Source organism: Hirundo rustica, chromosome 1, assembly GCF_015227805.2.
Source record: "Hirundo rustica isolate bHirRus1 chromosome 1, bHirRus1.pri.v3, whole genome shotgun sequence".
Lineage (NCBI taxonomy): Eukaryota > Metazoa > Chordata > Aves > Passeriformes > Hirundinidae > Hirundo > Hirundo rustica.
The window spans coordinates 96,481,128-96,507,588 of NC_053450.1; the positions used below are offsets into that span (position 1 = coordinate 96,481,128).

The 26,461-nt window shown below is 42.2% G+C and overlaps 1 protein-coding gene across 2 annotated transcripts in view; it reads left to right on the forward strand.

Moving 5' to 3' along the window:
* Nucleotides 1-5,446: 5,446 nt before the first annotated feature.
* Nucleotides 5,447-26,461, forward strand: part of KCNG2 (potassium voltage-gated channel modifier subfamily G member 2) — a 62,246-nt gene continuing 41,231 nt past the window's right edge. Inside the window, exon 1 of one of the 2 annotated variants that reach the window (XM_040068831.2) lies at nucleotides 5,447-5,513. The gene's annotated coding sequence lies outside the window, so the exon portion shown is untranslated. Of the gene's footprint in view, nucleotides 5,514-5,681; nucleotides 5,725-26,461 lie in introns of those variants that run through there. The other variant, XM_040068821.1, reaches the window with a different exon arrangement.

The following is a 26,461-nucleotide window of genomic DNA, read 5'->3' on the forward strand; positions in this document are numbered from 1 at the left end:
AATGGCTGGGCCCTTATCAGAAGGCATCCTTCTCCCTCCCCGCTGGAGTAAGGAGGATAACACATCTCCCAAAAAACAGCTTTCAACAGATGAAATAGAATACACATTTACAGGTTACATAAACAGGTTACATAATCCAGTACATGTGTAACAGAAGAAATACCAGAGCTGTAACTCACAGCAATATTATTTCCACACAAAAAGGATATGGAATGTTGTAGTGCATTAATTGGGTTCATATTGTATTTCATTTTTATATTGGGTTTTGTAATGTTTCTTCTGTACCACCCTGTTTCCCTGGAAAACGCATCACAAGGTTTGTCCCTGCTTGGCTCTGCCCATCCTCCCACACTGGAATGTAACCCAACTCTGTTCCACCCCCACCTTGTCCCTGATTGGGTAGTGGCTTATCCCTGCCTCTAGCCCAGTCCCCCCTGGGAAAAAGCCCTGGGACTGCTGGGGATTGCTCTCTCTTGCACCAGGATGGGGACAAGGACGGGGACAGGACTGAGCTCCAGACTCTGCAGGGGCAGGACCCCTGAATAGAGCCATGATCCCCCCGGACAAAGAGCAGACTCTTTCCTTTTGCCATCGACAGATGAATGCTCTCTTTAAAGGAAAAGGTTTGCAGCCTTTGGGTAGCTTTTAGGGCCCTGGAAGGAAGATTCTTTCTGGCATGGGCTCTCTCTCAAGCTTGTCGAGGCTAAAACGGAGCATGGGCTCCGAGGGAGAGAGAGAGCCACTTCAATGGAGTGTTCACGAGCCATCACCACAGTAGCTCTCTTACACCTTCCGTGACTTTCTTGATTTCTATTTTCTTTTTTTAACTTAACTCTTGTGCTTTTCCTACCTGAGTAATTTTCCCTGAAATTATTTGAAAATTTTGCATTAATATAAAAGTACATCCTTTTTGCAATGTTATATAATTTATATAAATAGTTTGCAGAAAACACTAAACTCTCCTTTTGATACCTTCTTATACAGAAGATGATAAGTACACAGAAAATATTTTATTTATGTAATCTATATACATGGCCATATTTATGTAATATATACACATGGCTACTGTTCTAATAGAAAATTAATATTTTGCACATGCACACAACCACCTTAGTCACAAATAACTTGAGGGGAAAACTACTGCATCTGCTGTCATTGTTACCTGCATTATAATTGCTTAGCTCTGAGAACCTTGTTCCGATCAGCTGGCCCAAATGGAATTGGTTGCACTCATGTAAACAGAAGTTCAGCTTAATTATTTTCCTGTTTGAAAAATCACTTTTACCTGAAGCAAAGGATGCTTCATTTCCCTTTCTTGTCTTCTTGCCATCCCCTTCCCTCCCTTTAGTTACAAAAATAATTATCTCCATGACAGGTACCAAAATTGTGCTCTCTGCCTCTCTCTCTCTTCAAAAACACACTCAGCAGCGCTTTGTGACAATCGATCTAAAGTATTGCAATAATAGTGCTCAACAGAGTCTTCACAGACATATTCACATACCCATCTCTGGGATTTCTGTCTGCTATGAGAGCTGAAGAGTGGGAGTCAGGCTTCCTGGAGCTTCCTTTTGTTCCTGCCACCATCCCCAAGGAGAGAGTTTCTATAACCATCTCCACAGCCTACACATAACCCAGGTGGCCAAAGTTCATGGTCACCATCACCTTTCTTTCTCTTTTTTTGACACATTCTTTTAGGTAGACTCCTCTTTTTAACACATAGAGTTCACCTCCTGCCTGATGCCATGTTTTTAGGCACGTCCTCTGCAAAAGCTTTCAATTCTCCACTAGGTCCCTTCCAGACAGATGGGAACAGCTTTTTGTACCAGTTTGCAGCTAAAACAACTTGACTGACTGGAACACCAGGGCGTAACTATAAAACTGCAGCTTTAGTGGAGGTTCTTACTGCCTCTGGCCATATACTGTTTCTTTGGTAATTGGTGAACTAATTTAACCATGGTGAAAGAATTTAACGGCTTCTCTATCTGTAAAACACATGTACTAATACATGCATAAAGTCTTATCTCCTAATACTACTTATCCCAAAAGAGTCCTGGGAAGCTGAATGTATTTAAAGAGTGCTTATTGACACTCAGGTGAAGCATCTTATTGACCTGTAAAATTCCTTCGGGATTAGATGACACAAACCCTAAACCAAATTCATCATGGCAGTATAACAACTGAGATGCTAAAATAATCAAAAGAAATCAACAACAACACAGTTCTAGGAGTCATTCTGTTGTGAGTCTAAAGGAAAAGGTATATCCTTTCCCCCTTCACAGCTCTGGGATAACATTCCACCTTTTCTCAGATTTCAGATTTTAAAAAAACCCTAAAATATTGCACTTTAATCTGTTTTTTTTGCTTTATGGAAGTAGGTCTTGGTGAGCAGTGCAAGCAAATGGCTTTATGCTTATTACTTTTTAAAAACCTTTAAACATATTTAAGAAATTTTAAAGTAATTGAAAAAGTGAAACAGAGGTGTGCTGTGCCTTCAATGTTTGCCACGTCACTGCCACTGAAGTGGCCATCTGTGGAACAGAAGCAATAGCAACACTATTGGGACGGATTGGAAAGAAATGGGTAAACACACCTGCAAAGCATTTAATCATACTCCTCTGAGATTGCTGGGACTTCAGAAGGTGATTTCATTTGAAGCAGGACCAGATCCAAATAGAAAATGAAAATTTTAAACTGGAAGACTGATGAGGCTGCACCCACATACCTGTATAAAGAGAGCTCCTCACAGAAAGCCGTATAAATATGTTTTGAATTACAGTAGAAAGCCTTGATTTCTAAACCAAACTCAATTGTATTTACTCCAGGCAAGCCCAGGAGGAAGAATAAGAAGGAATGGTTGCTATGTCACTCTTCTATAGGCATGGACATGAAACAAAGCTGCCAAATTACCTTTCATGGCCCACTTCTGGAGGCAAGGGCCTTCCGGAGGATTGGAATGGTGCCTGTAGCCTCCGTGCTGTGTGAGTCAGGAATGGCACACAACATGGCCTTCAAGGAACAGGGACACAAAGCAGCACCAAAGCAACAGCACTGAGAGAAAAATGCTGGAGCCAGAGACTCAGTTTTTAACATCAGTTCTGCCAAGACTGCACCATTTTGATTGTGTCTAAACCAGTTAACTGCTCCATGCAACCTTTTCCTCATCTGTTTAGAAAACTGTAATTGTATTATTTTTTAATGGTAAGTGGCATGGAGCCCATAAATAACATTCTCGTATTGATCTTCAATATTACTCTTCACTATCATCAGTGAAGTAAAGAAACTGGAACTTAGTGGAACTGGGGAGTGGGGAAGATGGAATACTGTTTAATATTCTGGAATTATTAAAAGTGGAATTACACTTGTCCAGTGATGCTCACTCTTCACTTCTGGGGATGTACAACTAATCTCCAGTGCAAGCTGAAAGGTAACCCCTGAAGGTAATAGTACCACATCAGTTTGCGAACAGAAGAGGGATCCTAATCCCCATAGCCTTGTCAAATTAATTATAGGGAATAGAAATACATACCTTCGTGTATTTTCACAGAGATTATTTTGAGGAAATACAAGCCAAATGCAGGTGGGATAAATCCGTGCTAAATAAATAAACAGCACAGAAAAGTAATTGCACAAAAATCTCATGCCAGGGGAAAAATGTTCCAAACTATCTGTGCTGTCAAGCAGCAAAAAAATGAAAATAAAAAGGTCTTGCTGTATGAGAAAGACAAGTGGTTTCAAATAATTCTTAAACACTGATACAGACAAGGTCAGATACTGTGATGCCTGTCTTGCTTCCAGACTTCAGTGAGAGAGCAGAAGGGAGTGATTCATGGAGAGCATGCAAGAAGCAGTGCCAAAATGGAGCTGAGAAGGACATGAACAGGGTCCTGTTTGTTTCTTTTCATAATGCAAGACAAAATTAAATTAGAAGGCAATGTAACTTAATTGCCAATTACTTCTTCACTGCTATCTTGAAAATCAAATACTTCAAGAGCAATGAAGTTTTCCCTTGAAACCTGATAGATTTTGTAGTGGATGTAAGGAATAATTAGTAAAAACCATGACATGCATATACATGTACAAAGAGAATCCCCCTAATAGCTACAGATACTATAGGCAGGACTATGTCCTGCTTTCCCTGAGACAGAGTTGGCTCCTTGCACAGACAAGGAGCTGCCTGGGACTGACAATTTTTATCAAGTTTGACCAAACAGATTCTTGCACTTGATCCCTAACTGAGAAAAGAAACTAAATAATACACACATAATCTCTGCTTCAGTATTAAGAGGCAAAAATCATGACAGATGTCAGAACTAGCCAGAATTTTCCCCAAGAAGAAGGGAAGGAAATATTTTAAAAATTCACAAAAAAATTAAAATTAATGAATGCCAGAATCCGAATAAATAAAATAAAATAAAATAAAATGTGCTATGATTGACAAAAATCTGGAGTCAGGTACTGCCTACAGAGGCATTTTGAAAAAAGCTGGCAGGAGATAAAAGAGACACCTCAGGAAATGCATTTCGATTCTTACAAACTTGGTATCAGTGGGGGTTGGGGGGGGGGGGTGAGGGAGGAGTCGGGGTAGAGCATCCTTGTTACTAAAACCATAAAAGTTACGAGTGTGGAACGCTTTTTGTTTGCCTGCTGGAGCGGCATCCTGCGGCGATGTACATGCGGCGTCCGCGCGGGCAGAGCCAGAGCACTCACACCGGCATCCAAAGGCGTAACATTGCCCCAAGCGCCCACTCGCAGATCGGAGACATCAGACAGGGTAATGATGTCTCTGCCCGATCGTCTGTGAGCGCCGCTCCCTGCTCTGCCCTCCGAGGGGTCCCGGCAGCCCCGGTACACGAGAACCCCGCCAGCACTCGGGACAGAGTCCGAGCCAAGCCGCGCTCCCTGCGCGCCGCGGGCTGCCGGCACCGCTCCCGCCTCCCCGACGAGCTCCGGCCCCCGCCGGGCTGGGGCAGAAACTCGGGAAAGGTTTCTTCCTGTCTTGGGAAGCGCCTTGCACGTCCCACGGGTTCTCTGACAGCGCTGACCTGCCGGCTGCACGGAGCCACCCGTGGGCTGGGAGCGGAGTAGGAAACTCAACCGGGACCGCAGCGCGGCCAGCACAGGTCCGGCGCCCGGGAGAGCGCGTTCGCCGACTCAAACCGCGTCACGGTGGGGCTCAGGCCGAGTGCTCGGGCAGCTCACGCCGGCTGCTCGGGCAGCAGGGCCCGCTCTGCCCCGATGAGGGGAGGGGGCTGCTGGTTAAAGACGTGAATGAAAGATGAACGCTGCTGCCCGGCCAGGACGGTGCCCCGCTGAGGCTCTCCGGGCGGCTGGCGGGGGCGGGAGGCCGTGCCCCGGCGGCAGGCGGCGCTCTGGGGCTGGCGCTGGGGCTGCGGCGGCGGCGAGCGGGGCCGCGCCAGCCGGAGCGAGCAGGGTGCGGGGAGCGGGACTAGGCGATGGAGCAGGGAGCAGGCGGCGCCGTCCCCGGTCCCGGCGGGGAGGAGGAAGCGCCTGAGGTGAGAGGAGCTGCGGGCCGGGGGCACCCGCTGGGCGAGGGAATGGCGCTGGGTGGCGGCAACTTCGCCGCCGTCGCCGCCGGCCGGCGGCACCGTGCGCGAAATTGCCGGGTCCCGTCCTGCCCGGACCGTGCGCGGAGCGAGGGCGCTGCCAGAGCTGGGGCGAAGGGCGGCCCTGCCTGCCCTGTCCTGCCGAGCGGAGCGACGGAAGGTAAAGAGGCGGGCGGGGGGCTGCGCCGGGGCGCAGCCGCTGCCCTGCCCGCAATGCAAAGCGCTGCTTTATTCGCTTGCCTGCTTGAGGATTTTGGGTGCCGATTCGCTATCGTTACAGAAACGGGGTGTGCGGTGCTGCCGCTGGAATGTCACAGTGGTGTGCCCGTGCGTGGAGCCGCACAGGGGACCCAGATCCTGTAGTTTTTGCTTAGGCAGAGCTCCCGCTGGTTTCCCGGGTCTTTCTCAAGCTTTACGCAAAATTAAGTCTTTAGTCAGGCTCCAACATCTCCTAAATAATATGTTTAGCTAACGCGATTATCAGTTTCAGTTTGTATCCTTGGCAGAATTTGCTCTGAATAGGCATGGCAGTCATAGGAAATGTTTGCTAAATGCATTGCAATCAATTTGTGTCCATATTATTAGTAACCGTAAATTCTGACGGAATATAAAGGGGCTGTCTTGATTCATATCTACACGGTATGGTTTGATTATTCCAGCTTTGGCACTGACCCTGATGTGGTTAAGGTTTGTCCCAAAGAAGAAGGTGCCTGACCATAAGACCCTTGACGAGCCTGATCACTTCTAGTGGAGTCTTTCTGAAAAGGCAGTTCCGTCCTTGCTTTGAAATGCTTGTGCAGCAGATACTTTTGCAGGAAGAACTTCCTATTGCATCTTTCTCCCCAGGATAAAATTGGATATGTCCATAAAAAGTGGCAAACCTTCAGCTGAGGGCATTTTTTTTTTTAGTTTACCCTGAAGCACCAAAGTTACTTGAGAAGAAAAGCTGTCTTTTGAGTCTGCTTATCCATCCCCTGCCTATTTCCACGGTTCTAAAATGACTTGAGGGTGACCTTCAGAGAAAGAAGTCAGGTTTGCTCTGGGGATTTCAAACCTTTTATTTGCCCTTCTTAAGGCTTCTCTAAAACAAAAAAAAAAAAAAAAAACCCAGAGCTTTTGGAAGGGAACCTATGTTTGAATATTCAGCAATTTTTTTCCCTTGGTTAAAAGCTGATAGGTGTTTTCACTTGTTTTGGAAAGGTTTTTAGCCAAGCAAAAAAAGATCTGATTTGACACTGCTGAAGTAAAGCAAGAGGTAAGGCAAAGGAGGATGGTACTTGTTTGGTACATCACTCCTGATGCAGGGAAGCAGGAGCTAGAAACTGGGTGAACTGTTGCAGGGCTTTTTACATTATACTTTTATTTTGGTGGGTTAGTCAGTGTATCAGTTTCTGTGAAAACTTAAGATTCCTGCCTTTTTAAAAACATTAGGGATATTACCGAATATTTTCAGGCATCTGAGACTATGGCACTCATCAGGGATTAACAGCACTTGGCCTTCTGCCTCTGGGCTTGTTGCCTAATAATACATCGCAGGAGCACTGCATTAACTGTCAGTAAATGTGTGCCATCACTTCGGGCTTAAGTACGGAGTGGCTTTAAAACAGCACAGAAAGAAAAGTTTCAGCTCAGTTTTAAAATGTGACACAGCCCTTTGTATGACTGACTCTCATGGTGCCTGGATCTATTTATTGTCAGGGTCATAATATAACCCATTATATAGCCCAGCTTTGTTTATGTGGCTTTGGTTTTGAAGGAAACTAAAACGAGTGAGTTTATTTCTTTAACTTTCCCATAGTAACTCCGTGTTGATAAAACAGATGAGAGAGGAGTTTCATTAGAATTTAATTTCTTTGCTGAACTTAGGCCGGACTGTGATGGTGTGATGGGCTTTGGATGCATCTCATATTTCCCTTTCCTTTGTTACTGTGTTTGATTCTGGGAGAAATCCTTTCAAATGCCTATGATTTCAGGACACTATAAGAAATTACCCCCAGGTAATCAGATTGTGTCTTGCACTGAACCCAGCACTGTCTGCAGTCAGACAGGATCAGTAATCAAGCCAGCGTTGGACGGATTTTCAGATGCTGTGGAAACCCTTAGACTTCTCCAGCACGAGACCAGTCTAATTGGAGAAGCTAGAGCCAGAAAAGCTGGTGGGAACTGACAACACTGTAGCTATACCTGTGCTAATATTGTGCTCTGGTATTCTTGGTACTGGGTGTTAGGAAGATTAATCCACGAACACCAGAGGTTTATGTCCAAAAAGAAGACAGAGGAGTCCTTTTACTTTATTCGAATAAAGGGAGAGGCCATGGGGCATTTCCCCTGGGGTCTCTCAGATTTTTTGGAGGACACAGCCTCCTTTTTATCCTAATTTCCCGGCCGCATTTCCCTCTCTCTTTCCCCATTGGCTGAGGTACTTGAGAGGTACAGACTTCCCAAAATGCCTAAGACCTCAGATTCCCCTTTTAAGGTATAACCCCTCCTAATTTTTAATTTTTATGGCATTTATGGGTTTTCCCCATTGTTGCTTTCATCTTTCAATATTAAATTTCATTTACAAACCAACCTATGTTTTGTTTGTAAAGGCAAGTATCTTCTTTTCCATTCATCAATCAATAGAATCCTTCCCATTGTTTCTCTTATCTCTCAGTGCTAGTTTTATCTACCAGCAGACCCACGGCTTGTTTGTAAAGACAAATCTTGTCATTCCTCTCATGGGTGAGTACCCAGCTGGGGAACTATTCCAGAGCATTGTCTTCTGAATCCTCAGCATAGCTTTTTGCTTGTGAACTTGCATGCACACCGCTATTTGATTGCTTGTTTTGAGCAACTAGGGGAAAGACTGAGATGGATTTGATCCCTGTGTCCTCAGATTGTCTGCAAGAAAGAAAAAGAGGCACCATTTTAAGACTGAATGAATGATAAAAATAAATGTTCAATTTAAATTGTATTAGGAGAAGAAACAGGAAACTGGAGATAGTGGAAACTCCTAATTTTTTAAATCATAAACCTGTGATACACATGAGTTTCAGCAGAAGATTCAAAAACTTTCAAATGTGTGTAGGTGATAAGGATTGAGATTATTTCTTTTCAAATGTTTTGCAGCTCTACTAAAAAAATGGAGAAGCCTATCAGCTCTGGTGCAGTACCTCTTTAAATACTCAGTGTGCCTTGAATTGTATGGAGTAACTTATTTGCTCAGTTAAGACATTAGTTTTGAGTTACCCAACCTGGGTGTTTCCCTACTCAGATGAATGTCTTCATCAGATTATAAAAGGTGTCTTAATCAGTCAAGGGAACTTAATGGTTTGTTTGCATCAGGCATTTTTAAGAACCAGTTTATTAAACCTGACAGCTTTAAGTTATTTGATGCTGCTTTCCTGGTGTATGCTGCCTCTGCACTACAGACATGTTCCATTTCAAGATGCAATTTAGCCCCACGGAAGGTCAGGGTTTGTTGCCTCTATTTCTCTTGTGTAGTGTTTTGCCTGTGGGAGACTTTTTCATTGCTCCTCACTTTGTTTTGTTCTTCACTGGACTAAGATGCAAATGCAGATTAAGATACTGTGCACTGTGGTTAAATGGTAAGCTGAGTGAAAAAAAACAAAGTTTGTGAAGGCTCTAGTGCTGGTCATAGTGCCTGATGAAGGACCAGTGGCTTTTCACTGACTTCCCAGCCGAGAGAATGGACACACGCCCTATGTTAAGATGAGAGAGGGGCTAGTGTCCCTCTGCTTTCTTAATAATTGTCCTTCTGCCCTTGGCAACTCAAAAATCAGCTGTGATGGTTTACTGAATGCTGAATGAAGATGCTTTACATCTTCAAACTTCCAGTGCTTTCCCTAACCTTAGGTGCATGAAAAGCAATTTCTGGAGCATTTTATTTCTTATTAAATATTTAAAGTCTCTTTGTTTTTCACCCTGGAATTAAGGTAGGAAGTATGCAGTCTCCCAGCTTCTTAACATGAACTGGCATCTCTGATAATTGTTCAGGTTCTACCAACAAATTTACCATTTCACAACCATTTGGTGATAAAATCTAAATCTTTAAAGCAAGTCATAGGTTTGTGGTATTTTTTCCAAGTGACAAAAAGCTAAAGGAGGAATTTCAACTACTGTAATTGAATTAAGCCACTGTAATCTATTTCTATTCCTGAGCTGAAAAGGTCCCAAATGATTTCTTTCTTCTCTTTCTTTTAGGGTTCTAAATAAGTACTTTAAAATAAGGATAATTAAGACTGTAAACTGTGATGCCAGCTATTGGTCAAAATAAATGTAAAACCACTATGTTTCCAGGATATCTGCACAAACAGTGGTTCTCCATGCTCTGTGCTTGGTTAACCAGTGTCTTTCTGAGCTCTCAGTAGAATTTGTGATGCTTTTTGAAAACAAGAGATCCTACTGAAGTGTGTTAAATTAGAGTTCTGCTCAAGTTGCAGGAGGTAAATCAGTGTTTGACAAATGGAAAGGATATGACCATTTAAAAGAAATATTTACTCAAGATTCTAGGAATATTAAAGCAACCGAGATGAAACAAAAATAAAACATTAAAAATGTATCCTTTCAGTGTTGCTTCAAGAAGAAGAATAGTATATGTTGGTGTTTATGGAGATTATTCTCATCTTATTAAGAGCTTTGTGTTTCTTGAAGATACAAATAATATTTCGACTGAGATGGTACCCACAAGAAGCACTTTGTAAATCTTAATGTTGTGGGGAATTTTTGGCAATTGAGTTAGAGCTGTTTGTCTCAGCCATCTATAAATGGTTCTGTGAGCAAAATAAATAGACTGATACCAACTGGGCAGGGAATAATGGGCAAGATCCATCTTTGTGTGCAGGGTAGTGCCAGGATGCCCACTGCTCACTGTTTGTCAGTGGGGGCAGTTGGGGCCATGCTGGTGATACCCTTCTCTGCCTCATTCCTTAGAGGGAAAAGGGGTGCTGACACGCAGCAGGTCATAGAATTATTTAGTTAGCAAAAGGTCTTTAAGATTATGAAATCTGACTGTTAACACTGCTAAGCCCACTACTATGCTGGCTTTGTTTGGTACACCTGGAATTTGAGCATGGTCCTCTGGGAACTTTGGAGAGCATTTATAAACATGTTTATCTGTTTATTATATATCTCTTGCCATCTTGCAATGTTTTCTAGTGTTTCTTTTAATGTTTCTAATCAGACATGTTCTTGGGATGGACTTACAATGAGGTTTCCTAGATGTACTATGAAGCAGTTATGTGTTGGCTGTGAACCAGATTCCTCACACCATTTTGTGCACATCTTGTGCCCCACTGTCTGAATTACAAGACATCTGTGATTTTAAAATGCTTTAGGAGAAACTGGACAGATTAAGGAAGAAGGAGGATAAGTAAACCAGATTTAGAATAAACAGTCCTCCATGGATTTGGCACAGCTGTGAGAATAATTTTTTTGTGCCTAGCCTTGTACCCCTGAAAGCTATACCTAACTTCTTCAAGTCTAGCACATTTCTGAGACTTTGGGATTTTATCTGTCCAGGGTGTTCTACAGAACTGAATCCTGAAATGGAAGCTTGTTTCCACTCACTTTTTAATTTCTCGAGTTAGTTTGTCACATCAAACCAGCTTTGAATCAAGGAAAATAGTTTGGAATACCCATTTGTCTGAAAATGGGTATCTCTTAGTGCAGATCCGCTTACTGTGGTGACTTCAAGGGTGTAAACATTTGCATCCTTTCATTCTCTCCCTTTTGCCTTCTCTTCCCCCTTGGTCCCTGCCTTGCTATGGTAGTACACGGATTGTGAGGCCTACTTTCTGTGGTGTGTACAATTCCTGGTTCAGGTGGCTTTGGCATTACTGGGTTATTGGCCTGAGCTGGAAGGAGTTCATTCACAGCTGAACTTTGTATTTGTTCCCAGCTGAAGCAACCCTGAACTGCATGAGCAATAATACAAGAACACCACATTCAGAGTCAACAACAATGGGAATATGCTGGTGTAACCACACAAGTGATGTAGATTAGTGAAGAGACCAGGATGTGGTTCCTGTTAATGGGTCTAAGTTGTGTTGTTTGCACAAGTGGTGTAAGGCAGTGTCAGCCAGGAACCTGTCCCACTGTCTGAAGATGGTTATCATAATGATGGACAGATTTTTGCAGTGTGTAGAAAAACATCTCTAGGGTCTTGTTTAGTTTTTGACTTTGGTTTGGGTTTGTTTTTTTTGGGGGGATGGGTTGGGTTTCTTTTTTTGGTGTTGGTTTTTTTTTTAGGAGGTGGGGTTAATATGTTTCTAAGAATAAGAACATCCTACTTTGGAAATGAGGTGGAAACAATTGCTAGAGAAAGTGCACTGCCAACACTCTGAATCATTGAATGTTCTAAATAGTAGAATGAAGGATAGCTTGAGCTTGAAGGAAGATGCGAGGGTATCATGGGTTGGCACAATTTTGTTTTCTGGTTATAGAGAAATGTGAAATGTTGTTTCCCTGCCCTAACCGTGGTTTGGGTGGGGGAGGACAGGGACCTATCAAAAAGCTGGCTGGAATATTGGCAGCTAAATTGACCAATGGGAAATGCCAATGCGACTTTGGAAGGGACATTTAAAATTAATCTGCTGCTGATCGCGCCTTCTCAATTTAGAATCAGCCATGAGGTAACATCGTGGGCGGCCGGCTTGAGCCCAGGTCAGGGCCCTGCTGCCCCTCTGGGCGGCTGGGCCAGGCTCAGCTGGGCCTCTGAGGGCTGCTGCTCACACAGGGAGCAGCCTGGGCCAGCTGAGCCTCTTTCCCCTGCTTGCCAGCAAGGAAGAAAAGCGGCTGCAGTTTGGCAGTGCTAGCCACATGCTTGGATCACGGCAGAAAGGGCCAAACCATGGCCCAGCTTAATCACCACTAGCAGCAGAGAAAGAAAGCCTGCAGCTCCATAACAACTCTGAGCTGAGCCACCTTAGATGAGATCAAGGGGTGGAAAAAAGGACATATATCAGCTTCCTCCATCAGCACAGGTTTGCATTTTTCTTCAGCTCATGCAGCCTCAGTGCTTGCACGTTGCCCTTGCAAGCCTGGATGGATTTAACCCTTTCCTAGCAACATAGAACTTTTAAAGCACAATTCTTCCTTAAGAAAAAGAAGAAAACAGAAGGTACGTATAGAACAGACACCGAGTGAAGTCAGTTGAATTAGAAGTGAAAGAACTAATAATATTGGAATAGGATTGAAGAAGTGGACATTTTTAACCAGACCTCTCTAAGGTAAATGATGGAGAAATGAACTGTTCTTTGCAGCATCTTAGTGTCGTTGGGTAGAACACTAATCAAAATTAAGGACTGATGTAATTGAGATTTATTTGGGAACTTTAAAGCCCCCACTCCTGGGTTAAAAGGAGGTCTCAGCCTTTGAGACAAAGATGATTTTAGACTAGAACAAGTATTCATAGATAGTACCCCAGATACGCTGAGAAGCTTTGCTGACAGAACATCACAGTCTGTGAAAAACTCTGGGCGGCAGCAGATGCTTGGGAGCACTGGACTATTTTGTCTTGTGGCAATCATCTTCATAAAAAGATCTTAGAGAGACTCTTCTCCTAAAGTAATGAGTGATTATGTCTAAATAGTGAAACTGACTGAAAGTCCCAAGTCGTGTCTTTCTATGTTGTTCAATAAGAAAGTTAATAGTTTGTAAGAGGAGAGAAGCATGTTTTAAAGTGTCATTCTGTTTTATTTTTCTTTTTCTCAACTTTCTTTTTTTCCCTTCATTCTTTTAGTGTATGTAAATAAAACTAATTTTTGTTCATTTTTAAGCTTAAGCCTGCTTTGTTTTTTTTCTCCTAATCTCTCCCTCCCACAAAAAGAGAATAAATACTAAAACCCCTACATTAATTGGTGTTTCTGCCTAGTTTTATTAAATTAAAACATTGCAGGGGGGTTTTTAACTTCTCAGAGTGAAGTGTGAGAATCCTAGGTACTCCATGCTGAACAGATTGTAATGGACATGAGGAAAAAATAGTTGTTTTCCTTCAGATTATCAGTGCAATTTTTTTTCAGCTCATAAAGCCAGGAAGCCAGAGCCTGTAGGGAGACTCCGTAATCACAATATAAATTGATTCAACAAAACTCTGAGTGAAACTCAAGCCTCTTTAGAGCTTTTCAAACATCATACCAAGGTTAAAATCTGTATGGGTTAGAATTCTGCTTTATTCTGACCTGTCAGGATGAAATTTTTACTTGGTTATCACAAATTAATTCTCTTCTCTCACAAACTGCCTTTGAGAATGTTCCAAAGTCAAGGAAGAAATACTTGAAAAAGCAGATATTTCCCAGGACATGGAGCTCATCTCATAAATTTTAGTTTCTAATTCTAATTCTAATTCTGACATCACGAATTATTGCTTTTGGAGATCACTATAATTTGCTTCTAGTTAATGAAGATTATGGTAGACCATCAAGACTGATTCATGCAATGATATTACAGTTATACTTTGATGGCAGAGATCTGCTGCGTGCTCCATGGACAGTCTTGTGTCACTTTGTTACCATTACAGGACCTTTTGCCATCTTTTCACACTGCAAGACCTTGTTCGGTTGAGCTGTTAAATTTGATTACAATAATGCACGCTGATGTACACTAATGCATGTTGATTGCAATTATGCATGTTGACATATTTCTGAACTTAACTCTGTGCTCAGAATAATGACCAGCCTTACCAGCTAGGCTTAAGCAAACAGTGAAGGCACAAGAGGCTTGTCTGTGGTTTCTATTCATGTGCATGAATATGGTAACTTTGAATGGTATAATTTATATGATGGCTTTCACTGTACAGGAGCACACAGTAATATTGTGACCCTGCTATGTTTAATCAGACACAGTTTCTGTGGCAGTACTCAAATTAATATATTCAGTCTATGTTCCCAGCTAAGTTTTAGGGTTTTTTTCTGGCTTGAATTCAGTTGAACTTGTGTTCATTGTGTAAGGGAAAGTCATATCAACTCCTTAAGAAAGTCTCCACTATTCAGCTTACAAGAAGGCAGGAGCAACTCCAGTCACACCAGTTCTGATTCAGATGAAGTTGATTCTGGTTCAGATAAGGTTGATTTGTATTAAGTTCTGTACCTAGATAATTTTATTGCCGTGGTTTTGTTTATTTTGTTTTTCTAGGTCATTTATTCAGACTTTGAGGAGGAGTTTGTAATGTTATTATATACTGTAATGTCATCAAAGGTGTTTCGGGAAGAACTTTTCTGAGTATGACTTTAAAGCCTACAAAAACCTTTGCAAATATATATGGATTAAGGAAGCTGGTCAGGGTTACATATGAAAGAGAGAGAAAAAAAGAAATTTTGAAAAATCTTTTCATTACAAGTTTAAGTAGTCTAGAAAGAGGTATAATTGCATTTCTCTATTTCATATCTACTGATTTAGAAACAAAAGCTTGAGTTCTGTGAGGGAAACAGACAGCATACACAACCTTTTCTTTATCCACCAGAAGCAGAAGCAGCATACTCTCCAGGCTTTACTGTCCCAGCATTTTGTGATTGTAGATTGTGAATATCTTCTTTCATGCGTACATTCTTTAATGTAGATGTCACTAAAATATTTCTCAGATTAGTCTTGAATTTAGTGTTTCCCCAAAAGCCTAATTTTGAGCTCAGCCTCTCCTGGTGGTTGTATGAGGCTTCACACCGTGACGGCTTCCTCTGTCAGTAGAGGGACTGGAATTTGTTCTGCAGACTGCTCTTCAGGGCTCTTAGTTGGGAGTAATTCCTGGCTGCATGGCAGGGAAATGTTCTTGGTGTGCTGAGGTAAATCAAAGGAACCTGTCCAGACCTACCTTTGAGAGCGTGCCTCAGTCCTAGGTGTTTGTACTTATATTTCTTTGTACTTGTACAGTGGTCTAGACTTAAAACCCTCAGAGTTATGGATGAATAATATCAAATCATCCTTGGACTAAGCAAGAGTAAAATGTCTGATTTTATTTCTTTTCTAGCTTTAAAATTAAAAATTGTGAAATGAGTTTACATTCAATGTCTAACCCTGACAGACTTCACCCTTAGAATCAGAATCATAGAATATCTTCAGCTGGAAGGAATCCACAAGGATCACTGAGTCCATGGAAAAAATTTCTTCCATGGTTTCTCAATTTCCACTGCAATCTGCTGGTGTTCTTGCCTAATTACTTTTCAATTAAAATAGGTTGGCTTTTTTCTTCCACTTCGAGTTCCAAGATGATGGTTCCCCATTTGCGTCAAGTGAGAGCCACCTCAGGACTGCCCAGCTTGGTCTGTGTGTAGACACGTATGATCAGGGATGCACTTTCCAACTGGAAGTCGCTTTGGTAAGCTCTGCTTTTCTTCTGCAGGAAGGGAATCAACATAAATACCTTCAAAATGTGCATTGACTTGGACTTGGCACAGCAATACTGTGTTTTCTGTAGGTGAAAATTTTAACTGAGCAATTGCAATCAAAGATTGGCCACTTCTCTGCACTATCCCAATGGCATTGGCTAATAGAATAGTATGAGCTGGAAGGGACCCTTCATGAGTAATTCACGCAAGTGAGCTACTGAGTAGTCAGTCTCCTGAGGCTGATGGGCTCACAAAAAGTAAGGTGTTTCTAGAGTGGGTCCTTACAGAACATTGAAAAGCCCTTTATTTATCAAATCTCATACATTCTCTTTTATTTGTCAAATCTCATTCATTATAATGACCAGTTCACAGCTCTTTGTCATGTTAATAAGTGCAGTGAATAATTTTTGATAACCACTGTGTTTCTCTGTAAGCTCTGATAGCATCTGTGGGAGACTGTGCAAATAATACCTGTTCAAATGCTGCACATGTGGATATGCATGCTTTTCTGTTTCACATCAAACATGGCTCCTTGTTCAACAACTTACTACAATTCTAAATACTGGAATTTTTTTCTTTCTTTTTTTTTTTTAAGATTATCTAGAATTTATTTATTCCTCGAATGAAAGGATTCACCTTTAGCTTAAGTGAGAGAAGATGAGTGTATGATCCAAAACTTATACTTTGATACTTTTTAATATACTGGATTAATTGAGCTTCTTATAAAAAAGTGTTATAAGGGGGGCACATTGTCCTAGGCACATGTTAGCCTGAATAACCAAACTCAGATGAGGATTTGTCCTGTACAGTGGCAGCCACCTGATTCTTTTCTGAAGCCTCTGGAGTCAGCATTTCTCCGGGCTCTTCTTGCTTCCTTCTTAGTCAAGATTTTTGAAGCACATTCAGACTACTGAAGTTTGGTGACATGATTCCTTCCCCACCTTTTTGCTTCCTTGGCATCCTTTAATGCCATACCGTTCTTGACATTCTCAGAAGTGGACCATTTTTAAAGAGAAGAAGTAATTGTACTACCAAAAGATCCTACTCTACAATTTTCAAGTTATTCTATGTATCACTGGAGATTTCTGGGGAAAATCTTGAAGCAAGAGACACAGCTGAAGTTAAATTCAATAGCATAAGAAAGGTTTAAAACAAATCAGACCCTTTGTTTTCAGAATGTAAATGAAAATGCTGCATTGGGGTTTAGGGCCAAACTGCTCCCAAGAGCATATTACATCATGAATGTGCAGTATGAGTTTCTTTGAGCCTTCCAATGAAATGTTCTATAAACTACTGATTTTGTCATCTTATTTCTACCTATGAAAGCTAGTAGGCATGGTCCAACTTTGAGCCTTCCATTGCTGGAATTTCAACTGGCCATTAAATGTATTCAGGTAGTCATAATATAATGATCCACTTTTGCTTGAAATAAGTTAATGTAAAATTATCACGGACTGGTGTTTTGACATAAAATAGTGCTAGATCAAAGTAGAAAAACAGTGTTCAGGCCATTTATCTGTACAGTTTGCATTGTTTTCTGTCCTCTGTTGTAACAAACAAGAGTTTTTCTCTGTTCATTTTATGCATTCACCTTCCCATTCACAGAGATAACAGGTGTCACCTAAAGTGGTTTCAGAGTCACCAGCTACATATTCATGGGACTGTCTCTGAATAAAGGTGTGGGTCCTTTGTTTACCAGCTGGAGTCAACAATGCCTGAGTTCAGGTTTCTGAATGAAATCCTCAACCCCATGTAGGGTCTGGCTGAAAGGCAAAGGCAAGAGGGAACATGGCATTGTTCCCTATATTGGTGGTGGCACTGAGCTTGTGTCTTGTACAGTGATAGTGAGGATGGAAGATAATGAATGAGTGTGATAAGGAAAAGAGTGTCCTTCTGCCTTTTCCTTAATTTCATCTGAGCCAACTGGTATATGTTGGAGTGCCAGGAAACAATATGTGGGTTTCCAGGGATCCAATGATGGATTTTAACACATTTTTGTGTTGCTTATTTGCCAGTGTTACATTTTTGCTATACCAGTGTGTTCTCAACAGCTCAGGAATAAGTATGATTATGATTAGTACAGTTATGATTAGAGGTTTGTAGATTTGTAAAGGCAGTCTCATTTATCAGCTTTTATTTCCCACCCACATTCCATCTTCTGGTTTTTATTGAGTTGTTGAGTGGACTGGCAGACATGAGTGTGAGAGGCAAGGCCTTTGTAGCTCCTCAGAGGCAAAGCGTATGGAAAGTGACACCAAAGTCACTTTGGAGAGGAGAACAAGGCAGGCAGCCAGGGGTTTAGGAATGTCTGCTATGAGCTGGCACACAAGATGTAGCTGGAGAGAAGGCTTAAGTGAGACCGCAAGAGGAAGGTCTGGGCTGGAGCTTAATTTCAAAGCTTTTTGAGCCTGGGAAGGCTGGAAATGGTTGTGTGCGTGTGTGGCTGTAAGAGCTCCGTTACTTTATAACTATCAGACAGTTCTGACTCACGATGGGCACTGGTATCACAGAACTCTTCAAGGAGTCTGTTTCTCTTTGTACAGAAGGTGCTGCCCGGCCCCAGTGACATGTACTAAAGCTTTTGTTCTTTTTAACATGTTGCAGGGATAGATTTAGGCTTGGCCTAGCAGAGCTCTTCTCCCATTGGCTATTACCCTGGTCCCTTGATGCAGTGCAAGGGAATCAGAACAATACTGTGACTTCCCTCCACCTTCTCAACCCTGTGTCCTCCTCACAAGAAACCAGAAGCAAAACGAGTGTCACACACGGAGCGAAAGTCTGTCACCTCCCTCCACCAATGCTTCATGTCTGTGACTCAGCCTGCCATGGACCCTCAAAGGATCATGTGTCCCTATCGCATCGCCTGGTACAATGTGTGTGGAAAAAAAGCAGCTTCTCCTTTGAAGGGTGCCTTAGGCACCAAAAATGTGTTTCAGTGCTTTGGAGTGGGCCAAGAAGACATTAGCCTGCAGCTAAGTAAAATGCACACCATTTTGGGGAAGGCTGAACCAGTGGTATGAAGTACACAGAGCTGGTTTCCTCCGGAGAGGATGCGAGTTAAGGAGGGATAGACAGCAGCATATGGCAGTTCATCTCTGAAAAGGCACTGTGGAAAACAGCAGCTCCTTATTTAGCCAAATGGGTGCCCTGACTGAATTTTGTAGAAGACCTAATTCTTTCCTTGATAACTGAATGGAATTGGTCTGGAAATAGAGAATCTCATGGTGCCTCTAACTGAAGATTTTTTCTGAAGTGGAAAGACACTATCAACTTCAAGGCAAATAACATATGTTTGAGAAGAATTTTAGGAGGTAGCATATCAAGATTTTAGGCCAAACCCCAAGAAAACATTTGGAAAGCATTTCAGAAGTAAATGCAAAGTATAGAATCTTGGAGGGGGAAAAAATATCCATTTAATTTCATCTGCTTTTTAGCTGGACAAAATCACAGGAAAATCTTTGCTTAATCATGGTTGGGTCTTGGAAACACCTGCAGGCTGATGCTTCAAATAACCTCTTTCCTCCTGCTCTGAATGTTCTGAAATGAGAAGCACAACTGGGATGAGACTGGAGCTTAGGAGTATAGTGGTTTCACGTTCGCCAAATTCTGTTTGCCAAATTTAGTGCAGTGGTCTTAGTGTTTATTCTCTTTTTGTGGGAGAAGATCAGGAGAAGCAACGCAGGCTTAAGCTTAAAAATAAACAAATAGTTTTATTAACACACACTAAAAGAATGGAAATGAAAAGTTGAGAACAAAACAAAATGAAACTTCAAGACACTCTTCCCTCCCCCTGCAAAATGTTAACTTTCTTACAAACAACGTAGAGAGATACAACACATGATTTTCAGTCAGTTTCACCATTTAAACATAATCTTTCATCTCTTGGGAGAAGAGTCTCTAGAGTCTTATGGAAACATTCGCCACAAGACAAAAACAGCCTTGTGGCTCTCAGTGTCACAAATCTGCAACTGCCTGGAGTTTTTTGCAGATTATTCCGTTCCATCCATTAACAGCCTTTTCCTTGGCTACTCCTGGGCCTCTCAGTGTATCTGGGGTACTGTTTAAGAATGCTTCCTCTAGTGCAAAACAAGGATTCTCTTCTGCTGTCTCTAAAATCATCTCTATCTCAAAAGAGAGACCTCCTTTTACCCCAGGAGCAAGGGGCTTTAAGATTCCCACTTAAATCTCAATCATATTAGTCCCAAACTTTGACTAGAACCAGCATTCCCCCAAACAACATTAAGATGTTACAAGAAACAGTCCATTTCTCCACAGTCTACACCAAAGAGGTCCTGTCAAAAAATGTCCACGTCCTCAATCCCTCTTTCTAATAATCTTTGTCAGTTTTTTCACTCTTGCTCCATTGACTCCATGCTGTGTCTTTTCTATGTCCACTGTCTCTTTCTTCTCTCTCTCGAGGAAGGGTTAGGCCTTGGAAGCTGCATGTTGCCAGGAAAGGGTTAAATCTGCCCAGGCCTGCAGTGGCCATGTGATTTTTTTGCCAGGCAGAGACAGCAGTCTCTCCCACTGCATCTCAGATCGGCTGGGATTTTCTCTTCCACTCTTTTTCTTCTCCTCTCGAGTGTTTCTCTCTTGAGATTCAGGTGGTCTTAAAGTCCTTCGCCTTCTGCAAAGCCCTGAGCCAGAAGCAAGAATGAAATGGAGTCTTCAAGTTCTGTTTTCTCAAGGTTGCACGCTGTGTTTATTATTTCTTATCTTACAATTCTTTCTGTGCCCAGCCAAGGTCTGTGCAACTACTCAGGCACCAGATGACTCCCCTCTCGCTGAGAGGTCGCTGTCTTTTATACTAATTATTATGTGTTCTTTATTTACAGTTACTTGCCAATATCTACTACCTATACTAAACAGGTCATCTCTATTCTGACCCAATCTCCTTAAATTACTTTGTGCCACCATCACTACAGAAAGTGGAGTGAATGAAGAAGAAAGAAGAAGCAAGAGACAATGCCCCAAATCCTTCATCTTGCTCCCATCTACTTCCATACTAAAGAACCTAAAACTATGATTTTTCACCCTGTGATAAGCTAAACTACTATCTTTCACACTCTTGTGGCCTGTAATTCATCTCTCAGTGTTGGAAGCCTTTCCCATGGACTGGGATCAAGGCCAGTGTCCTTCTGGGCTCTGTGCCAGGGTCCCAGACCCCCCATCCAGGTCTCAGACCCCCATGTCCAGGTCTCAGACTCCTCTGCCCAGGTCTCTGACCTTCCAGGGCGACCAATGGGAAGCCCTGGACTCCGATGTTCTCCGTCTAGAATCACCAGAGGAGGGGGGTGAAGAGCGGGGGAGACATCCCTTGGTGACAATTGGGGTGGCCTTGATCTAACCGGGCCCACAGTTGTTATCAGGGACCTGGCAGAAATCCCTCCCTGCTCTGGGGCTCCAGGGAGGTTTTTCAAAGTAGTTGATGTTAAGCTGCAACCTCTCCTTCCACTGCGGAAGCCGATGGAGCCCGGCCAGGCCTCGGGGCCAGCTTCCCCGCCAAATGGGGTGGGGTGGAGCAGCAGGCCCCACTCAGTGTTACTTGTTCAGCTGACCAGGAGGAAAAAGGGGCTGACCTGAACAAAATTAGGATTTATATGGGTACTTCCCAAAGTCGCATTCAACATTCTCAATGGTGAAAGCAGATGCCAATATCCCAAACTGGCATCTGATAGGTCCTTGTCCTTTCTAAAACAATTTCAAGGTCCTGACAGGGTAAAATTCCACATTTCTCCCTAACTAAAAACTAAACTGTGCCAACCAATGACACAGAGAAAGAGAAATTGTGTTTGTTCTGACAATTTGTGCATTTCATTATCATTTGAAGCTACCTTAAGGTCAATCTCATGCTCTGTGAGTCACCTAGAAGTCATAAAGCACTGCCAGGAGCTGGCAAGTGACTGATAGTAAGTCACTGACTTAACTAGAGTGATATAGTTGGAATAGACCCAGAAGGCCAGATATGACAAAAATAGCTTAGTGTAATTGACAGATTTTGTTTTCCTGTGCACTTTTATGGCCACACAGTTATTTTTCATGTTTCAAGTCACCAAAAGAAGTACTAATTTTCAAAGCAAAAATTAGAGCAGGAAGCCTGCAGAATATTTCTTTGAATTTCAACTTCGCAGCATGTTGCTAGTCTAGTATAAAATTTGCTGGCCTCACCCTCCAGAAGGAAAAAAGAAGACAAAGATATGTTGAAATAATCTATATCCATTTGCCTTAGGCAAAGCAGTCAGGTAATGTAATTTCACTAAGAGTAGTTGAAAAAGTGATGAAGAGAAGAACTGTTCAGGAAATGGAAAGAACTATATATTTTTCTAGGGAAAGAATGCGCAGAATGCATGTTCTGGCTTTAGGGTTTATGTAGCACACCCAAATTCTACTTCTAGACATTGAATGGCAGGTGAAGTAAAACTGGGCAAGGCTAACTAGAGAGGTATGCTCAAAATCTGTAGTTATCTCTTGTCAGGGTGAACCTTATGTCCTCTTGCATTAGTATTGAATTTCAGTAGACTAAAATTTGAAATGTTTTAGGAATGCCAAGGATAATGAAATGAGATAAATCTGTGGAGGCGAAAGAAGTTGAAGGATCATAAAAGGTGCTGACAGTTAATTTAGTAAACTGAAAGTCTAAGGGGTACACGTACTACCTAGCAGTAGGAAAGAAGCCTAATCAAAAGAAGGGAAGTTTGATACCAGTCCTTGTCCTAAAATGTAAACAATTGTATGAGAAAGAGGGGCATATGGAAGGTTAAATGTAACTACTGCAGATAAGTCGTTGTAAGTTTCAAGCAGTGAAATATTCAGAATTAATCAGAAAGAAATTAAAGATTTACGATAACCTTTATTGGAACATAAAACAACTTGTTGGAAAAGGTGATAAGAAGAATAGATATATGTCAGCAAAACAGAGTGACTCTGAAATAAATTACGAATGTACCAATTACACAAGTTTGCTTGTTCTGTTTGTGGAAGCACATTCTGCATTTTATAATAGCTCTGACCAGATTTATTTTTAATGGATCAAATGTGATTCTTTCCATGAAGGAGCTGAAAATGTCTAAAAGGATAGCAATAATTTACACTGCTGCAACTTAGAATGTGTTTCTTAATATGCAATATCCTCCAGGATAAATAGCCAAATCTTCATTTGGCTTCTGGTTTGTTTGTTTACAGTTATTCAGGTATGAAAAATCTACATCTGACCATGTACAGATGCATTTGAAAAGGCATTTGCATAGCTGCACATCTAATTAGCTGATACAGTTATTGGATGTATTTTGTATGTACAAATAAGGAGGTGGTGAAAATGTAACCTTAAATATAATTTATTTTTGCCACTGTTTTGATAATTTAGAGAGCTGTTAGTCACTGCTCTTTGAAAATATCGGTGAAAGCTTTGTTGCCCTGTGTTCTAATAGTTACTCACCAGCCCTGTTGGGCTGGTGTGCACAGCGGTGAGTGAGGATGGAGAGCAGACGACACTAGTGCACAGGCCCACACATGAAAAGGCAGGGTCAATCTCAGCTTCTGAACCAAGCAGCAAAGAAAGTTTGCCAGGTAGGAAGGTGTCATGATCCGCTTGTACAAACGGGGGTCGTGATGGTTTGTTTACTGATCTGAGAGTGCAAAACGCAACACAGAGGGGATTTCAGCATTAAAACAAATGCACCTTTTATTGATTGACCACAGCAAATGCAATAGAGGGATTAAGAGTGAGAGAAAGAGACAGAGAAAGAGGGAGAGGAAAGGGGGGATATAGCTACCAGATGTGCTGACAAAGTCCTCATGGTCCAGTCGATGGGGTCGCCTGTCACATCAGGGAGAGTCTCTCTCTCAAAATCTCTGGTTAACTCAGGGGTTTTTATTACAGTCCTCAATTACTGGGGGAACAGGTAAGTCTGTTGAAGCCACCGAGGGGGAACAGGTTGTCCACGCTCTCAGCAGTGAGCGAGAGCCATTGTCTTCTTGGTCCAACAATCACACCTGCAGGCAAACATCTTGCTTTGGTTAAGTCAGCCCCCACCCCCCCGTATTAGGGTTGTAGGGGCCTCGTGTCTCAGTCCTTGAAAGGGGCTTCATATAGAGGTCTCAATCTCAGTCCTTGGAAGGGGGCTTTGATCTCCATCTGTCACGGTGGTTATGAAGCAGATGAGGGATCTTCTGTGGGGGACCACCTGAGTTACCCCAGAAAGTCCACTTGGCCAAGAGGTGGGGAAATTCATAGGCTATTGTTGTGGAGCCGAGAGCATGAAGCAGGTCAGGTACAGAATTGCCATTACACTGTGCAAAGCCAGTGTACCGTGGCGTGGTGACACAGGAGAATGCATTTGCAGACGATTGGCAAGCATCCACCTCGAGCAGGCCAGAACTGCAGTGGGGTCCTCGGGGTCCTTATGACAATCGTGAGGCAAATGAGGGGAATTTCAGACTGACTCTTACAGAAGGTAATTAAAGTATTGTTTCAAAAATCAATTTTACAGTCTGTGGGGATGAGATCACCATAACCCTATCTACCTACGGCCTAGGTAGATAAATTGCACATTATTTTTTCTGAAATGCAGCTTCTGTAATCCATATTCAGTCAACTTTTGACTTAATGGCTTAGATTTGATGGCTAAAATTGGGATGAAGTTTTGCAGTAGATAACAATTGCAGGTCAATTCTTAAAAAGATATGACAATGACTGCTGATTTCTATAAGCTGTTTCACATAATGTAATTATGCAAGTGTCTGCAGAAGGAAAAATGGACCTGGTAATGAGGAGCCAGAGCTGATGCATGGTGGGTTGATAGTACATGTCATTGATTTGGGGTGAAAGGGTCCTTAATAAGAGGAAAAGTATGTTGCTGTAGCAAAGAATAACTTGGAGAGAGACTACAGAAACTGATTGAAAGGAGAAGAGATCTGCCAGATTATGGGAAGTAAGAAAAGATACCGCAAGTGACTCCTTCGCCTTTTCAGTATTAGGAAAGCAAGCTAATGGATAAATGTGTCTTATTCATGCTTTAGAAAAAAATTGAGCTCAAGATTTTCTTGAGGGGATCACTCATTAAAAAGTGGGATGGACACAGGAGCAGACGTCTGTAAGGGGAGTGCTCAGCAACAACTATGGCACTTTCAGGAGAATTTGGAATGAATATGTCTGTAACTTGTATAAAATTCCTCCCAGCTGTCTGTCTGTGGTGGCTTGACTGGGGTTATGGAGTCTTCATTGCTCCTGGCTTTCTGGTTGGAAATAAAGACATTAAGGAGTGTGAAATGAGATGGAAATGAGGCAACGTTGTCTATTCTCTCACCTTATCCCCATCCTGTCCCTATAATCTGAGACTCAGTGCTCAAAAAGGCTCCTGTGTAGTGGTTTCCATACAGCTTCCTCTTCTTCCTCTCATTTGGTAGAATCACACAGAATCCAGTTCTTTGTGCTGAACCTGAGGAAGCACTGATTCTCTGTGTGCAAAATCACCAGAGTCTGAAAATCTCAACACGTTTACATGCAAAAAGACATTCTGCATCTTTTTGTATGGAGAATTAAAATGCCTTATTAATTTAGGTGCATGTAGCCTGTCCCTACTGCAAGACTTCATCTGCAGTTTGTAGCTGTGTATTTATAAATCTTTATGGCTGTCTGACAAACACACAATATCCAGGCATTCCAACACAGCTACCAGTGAGTGCTCACATGATGCCTGTACATACAGTATGAAAAGTAGCTAGTTTACTCTTATAGACTGGCAAATTAAGTGATCCTGATTTTTCTGTCACTGTAACAAATTCCCAGTTTTGTCATGGCAGAGGGAATGTAGACTATGCGTAAAACAAAAGCAAGAGGCCAAACAAAAGCAGGAGATTCTAGCACGTGAAAAGGATATTTAGGTGGTTAGGTTTAATTTATTTTTCATAGCTGGAGTGGCTGTCTCTCTTTGAGCCCCGGCTCCGTTTTTGCCTTGACTAGCTTGAGAGGCAAACCACAGTTGGAAGGATTTTTCCTCAGGGCCCCGTAGATCCCAGAGAGGCTGTGGACCTTTTCCTTTAGAGAGAGCAGGCGCTCGCTGATGGTAAAGGAAAGGGTCTGCACTTGATTGGGGGGAAATCAGGGCTTTATTCAGTCTTTCTCCTGTGGTCTTGCCCCCACCTGGGTCATGAGCCCGGTCCCAGTTCCCCAGCCAAGAGACATTCCACGTAGTTTTCCTGGCTTAGGGGGAAGGGACTAAAGGCAGGAACAAGCCACAACTCAATCAGGGATAAGGTGGGAGTGGAGCAGAGTTGGGTTACATTCCAGTGTGGGAGAATGGGCGGGGAAAAGGAGCAGGGACAAACCTCGGGATGATATATTTTCCAGGGGAACCGGAGAGTACAGAAGAAACTGTTACAAAACCCAACATAAAAATGAAATACAATAGAAACCCAAATAATACACAACAACATCTCCCCCTTTCTTATCAAGTTGAGAAGGAGGAAGGCTCAGTCCATGGGAGATGCTCAGAGTTTGGATCTTGAGTACCTTTAAAGCTGAAAAAGAAAAAATGACATCTAGTGCAAACAAACTGTCCAGAAAAACGCTGTTAA